Source organism: Vigna unguiculata, chromosome 8 (assembly GCF_004118075.2).
Source record: "Vigna unguiculata cultivar IT97K-499-35 chromosome 8, ASM411807v1, whole genome shotgun sequence".
Classification (NCBI taxonomy): Eukaryota; Viridiplantae; Streptophyta; class Magnoliopsida; order Fabales; family Fabaceae; genus Vigna; species Vigna unguiculata.
Window position 1 is genome coordinate 8,545,809 of NC_040286.1, and position 6,000 is coordinate 8,551,808.

Sequence of the window (6,000 nt, forward strand, 5' to 3'; positions counted from 1 at the left end):
TTTCTTGCAAAAACCCTAAGGCGTCTAATGTAGAGAGCAGTTGCAGTCACACACCCACAAGAATGGGAAAGAGAGATGAGAAATATCACTACAAGAAATGTTATAATTACCGATGAAATTTTACCGACGAAAATTTTTTGTCAGTAAATTTCATTTACTGACGAATTTTATCGATGAATTTAAAATTTTTAATTACCAACAGATAAAACAAATTTTAATTATCGACGAATTAATCTTCAAAAAATCTATCGATAATCTTATACCCTAATATCCATCAATAAATCTGTCGGTAATTGATCAATCAAATTAAAAATAATTAAAAGACAAATAATAAAGAAAATGATCTTAAAAAAATATAACATTCGATAAAATACATTATTATTAAAAATTATTTATTCCAAATTTTAATCATAAAAAATATTTATTTATAAAGAATATAATATATAGCATTTAAATTAACAAAATATTTATTTCAAAATTTCTTTCTTTTATTACTAGGAAATTATTATTTTTTAAACCTTTATGTTAATTCATTCATTTATTTTAAATTAATATAAGATTTTTATCATTAATATAATATTTTTATCATTCTCAATTATTGGTATTTTAATATTTTTTGATTTTTGTATTATTTAAATAAAACCTATATGTAATTGATGTGATCATATTAAAAAAAAAACTAAAAAAAATTAATAATAAAGAAAGGAAGCTTAAAGAAGAATATATCATTTACAAAACTGCTATATTATAAGAAAAAAATTATTTCGAATTTCTTTTCGTATGGAAATATTTATTTATAAAAAAATATAGAATTTAATTATTAGTTATTGATATTATTTTTTTCTTTGAAAATATTAGTTATTGATATTATATTATTTAAAAAAAAATTTATGTTAATTAATTAATATTTATCTATAATTGATCCAATCAAATTAAAAAATAACTAAATGAAAAATAAGAAAGAAAAAATATTTAAAATTAGGATATCACTCTTCCGTAATCTACTTAAATATTTTTATAATATAAGAATTTGATAACTCTCAATTATTAATTAATTAATTAATTTTTAATTCATTCATTCATTTAAATATTTTAAACGAATATAATTTTAGTTATAAATTTTTTTATTTAAATCTTATTTCTTTTATAATATAAGATTTTATTACTATTAATTATTAATATTCTATAATTGTTTTAACTTTTGAGTTAATTAATCGATTCATTCATTTAAATTTTATTTATTAAAATAATTTTAGTTATAGAAAAACATTTCTTTAAAATTTTATTTTTTTATAATATAAGATTTTTATTACTATAATTTATTAATATTTTAGTATTTTTATATTTCCTTTTAAGTAATTACTGTTTAAATTTGATTGATAATAATAAATTTAATTATAAATAAATATTTATTTCAATATTTTTTATAGTATAAGATTTTTATCGCTAGTTACTGATTATTTGATTATTTTATTGTTTTTTTTTTAATTTTTGTGTTAATTAATTTGTTTATTTAAATATTTTTAATAAAAAAATTTAATTTTTAGGAAAACATTTATTTTAAATTATCTTTCTTTTATAATATTAGATTTTATTACCATTAATTATTAGTATAATATTACTTTTCTAATTTTTATGTTATTTAATTAATTAATTAAATGATATCTATTATTTTTATTACACGTGTATTTTTATTCTTATATCTTTTGTTTTACGTTTGTAATAAATCCTATTTTCATTGAATTGTAGTTAGTTTCAAATGGTATAATAAAATCATTAATTCCTAATTGATTTAAAAATGTATTAAAAACCCTAATTTGAGCCTACTCAAATAGCGACCCAATTGAAAAATTAACGACACATAAAAAATCATAGTTACTGTTTCCCTAAACCATTTTTACGACCTCTCAAACCAAAATATGTGGCCAAACACCTTGCATAGCAACTCATTCTTCGTGAGGCGTCTCAAACTTGGAGCCATGTGTTCACTCTCATCATGACCTCCACACCTGCAACCAAGCCTTCCTCGTTCAAACAAAGTTGTCGTGGACAACGTTGGCCGCCATAGGAAGTTCATCTGACGCCACTGTGAATTTCCATTTTCTGTCTTCTTCCACAATATAATTGCTTCTTCGTCTTCTTGAATCTCACTTTTGTCACCGACGCTTTCACTTTTGTGCAGGGGTTTATTCACTGCTTGGTTTCCAGTGCTTTCGCTCTTTGGGCACTCTGCCGCTTCGTTTTTTGTTCGGAACTCAGCGTGAGGAAGATGAATTAATGTATGATGATGGTTGAGGCATGGATCTATGATGGTTTGTGATGAATTTGTTTTTTTGTGTGTAGGTGAATGGTGTTTTGTGACTTTGTTTGGGGAACTACAGTGACTTTGTAGACGGTGGCAAGGTGCATATGGATTGTGTGATGGTGGTTAGTGTTCTCCATGAAAGTGGGTGTCGTCATTCTGGTGTTGTTGTGCTTGCGAGATGAATGGTGTTAGGTGATAGCGGAAGAGTTGTCGTTCCGACGTGGTTGTGCTTGCGGGTTGAATGGTGTTGGGTGGTAGCTAAACAGTTTTGTATTTTTATTTTTATTTTTCAGGATTTAGAAGTTGTTGTATGTAAATGATTAGCTGTGAAATATTTTATAATTTTGCATTAGTGAATGAATTTTATTACTATGTGTTATTTTTTTTAAATTGTGGTTAACTTAATATTCTATTACTTTTACCTTGTTATTTGTTATGTGATTAACTTTAAATTATATGATTTTGGGATGAAAATAGCAATTGAAGAAGGAGAACATTTAAACCATTCACAACAATAAAAAATAATTAATTAATGAAATATTAAAAATTTAAATCTAAATCTGAAATAAACAAATAATCAAAAATAGATAATTATTAACATTTTTTAATAATTACCGAAGCATATATCCGTCGATAATTATCGAAGGATATATCTGACGGTAACTATCGAAAATATATCTATTTACCGACGGATATCCATTGGTAATTACCAAAGGATATATATGTTGGTAATTATTACCGACAACGTTTTTATCGACAAATTTTTGTTTGTCAATATTTTGCGGAAAAAATGTTGTCACCGACGGATTTCTAAAGTTATCGACTGATATTGATCGTCAGAAAATCCAATTTTTTTTTGTAGTGTATAAAATAGGTGAACGAGGATGCATTTAAGCAATTGATTGTAATTCCCCAGGTAACTGAATTTAAGTTACACTATTTTTAATGCTTACTCATTTTATTTCCAGCCAAAGTGGTTGTATTCTATCCTAATTGAAATATTAATGGTTGATGTAAGACCCGAGGAATTTAAATAATTAATGAAATAATTATTTAATAAATGCGGGTAGTAGGAGCATTTAAGACATTTAATGCGGAAAGCTATGACCTGGGAAAATATTAATTCAAGTGGTTGAGAGTACTTAAATGTGTGAGAAGACTTGGGTTCAAGTCCTATTATGTGTTATTTAATTATTATTGTTTTTAATAATATGCTAGAGCATGTTGAGTAATAATATAATCATAAAATTATATTAATCATCATGAAACATGAATTGGTTAAATGGTGGAACATTGATTTGGCTTTGGCATGGTGAGGGGTTTAAACCTTGGTGAACCCAAATTAAACTTTATTTTTTTTGCCAAAATGTTCTTTGGCATGAAGGTGAAAGGGCAAGGAAACCCAAGCAGCCAAGGGAGGGCTGGAAAACCATTATAAGACAACAAATTGAACGACATTAACCTTAGTTTAATTGTAATTTCGTTTTGCATCATTAATCCCACATTAAGACACCAATTATTGGCCAATTAAGAGAAAAAGAGAAAGGTTTTGTGGCTAGTTTTGTTGGATGGGTAAAGGAATACGAAAATCAGAGTAAGGTGAGTGTATTGAGTGAGACGTTGAAGCTAAATTGAGGAGAACTAAGGAAGGCTATTGGAAGTAAGGGAGAACGAAGGGCTACTCAAGTTTTAAGCAAAGAAACCAGGTTAGGGGAGCTGTACTCCGCTATTTTTGTATTCGTTTTGTTAATGATATGCAATATATGATGAATTGGATGTCCTTAATCTAGTTATTTTGTGTGATTCTGCGTTTCTGCAATTTTTCTAGAAATCGCCTGGCGGGTGATGAATCACCGCCAGGCGACACTTCATTTTGTTCGGGTTTTGGGGTTCCTGCAGAGGGCCCACCTGGCGGCACACCCCCGGCCGCCAGGCGACACAAGTGGATTTATCTTGATTTTTATGTTTTTCTTGTTCTAGACGGATTATGATTAGAGGAAAATCTAGTCCTAACTATTTGTGAATGATTTAACGTCATATGTTGACGAGATCACATGTATTGGGAAAATTAAATTGGGAAGAAATCACATGAACATGGTTAGGGATGGGAAATTGGGAATTTCGTGACAATGGTAAATAATGCGCGAATTGCAATGTTTCAATGTGGATTTAAGATTTAACTTGATTATCAATGGCATAAAATGAAGGCTAGTCAATTGGAATATGGTAGTTGATGAAGGAACGCATTTCTGGACAAGTTGGGAATTTGGGAATTTAGTTCGCGCAGTGCAAGAAGGAGTTTTGGAAATTCCAGAAAGCTATGATCCGCCTGGCGGTGAGCTATGTACTGTCAGGCGATGTGACAATAAGAGTGGTTGAGATTCATAGGTGCGAGTGGGATGTCTGGGTTCCTGGAACTACAGGAACCGCCTGACGGCATCCAATTGGCCGCCAAGTGCCATAACAATGATGTGTGGTGCTCTGATTCACGAAAAATACTGTTTTTCGTATTTTTCACGGAACAGGAACCGCACGGCGCTAGCTCAGTCCCGCCAGGCGCCACATCCTCACTTCTGGGCGTTAGGCGCCACCATTTTTCTGGTTTGCGCAGTTTTCATAAAACTGCATTTTCCGGTTCGTTAACCGTCCGATTTAGGTGAAACTTTGACAGGTGGTCCATAACATGTGGATCTTCACTTTGAACGGTGGAGATTGGATTTGGAGGTCAGTAGCTAGATCTATACATTGCTTAATATTGCTAATTTTGGAGTCAGTAAAATACATGAACAAGCTCTGGATAAGTTCAAGTAACTTCTAACGAAGCATGATTAGGTTATGTGGTAAGTCTCTATCAATTTGAATGTTCCTTTGGGTTATTCACATGCGAAGAATTGGTTTGGTGAAGGCATGGGTGGTAATATTAAATTGCATCGGTGCATAAGATCATATGCTTAAAATTGTTAGAATGTCGCTGCTTATATTTTGTTTGAGCATGCTTGGGATGGTCTATATGACTAGGGGATGAATGCACGTGTGAGATGCTATAAGGCCTGTAACATTATAGATGGCAATGCTTTTCATTAGGGGTACTCTAGAATGAGAGCAAATGAGAGCAACCTGTGTGAAGTGAGCTTGAACCTGAACTAAAACCAGTAATGTGCAAGTACTGGTGTAGCGCTTGGCGGTAGAGGAAGTCCCGCTAGGCGATAGTTGTAGTGGCAGTGAAGACTAAGGCGCTTAACGCCTGGCGGTACGTGTCCCCCACCAGGCAATCTGGAAGCGGCAGCGCCTGGTGGTACGTGTCCCCCGCCAGGCGATTTTGCTGCAGCAGATTGGTGTTATGCTTGCTATGATGTGAGTGATCTAGAAGGCTTCTAAGATATCTTAAAGGTCATCTTGCTAGTGTTCCTTGAGTTGAGCTCGGAATGTATCCTTTGAGTTGAGCTCGGGATAGGGGTTAAGCACGTGGCATTCCTCGATTTGAGCTCGGAATGACATCCCTCGAGTTGAGCTCGGGATGGCGGATGAACACGAGGAACCCTTGAGTTGAGCTCGGGTTGGTGAGTGTTGCCGGTGTGAGTGTGCTGGTTGTGGCCAGTACGGATGGGACCAGATAGATTGCCCTCCTCAGTAGTTGACTGGCGAGTTTGGTAGTGTTGGAACGTTACGAATTATGTTCGTATATGGGAACTCCA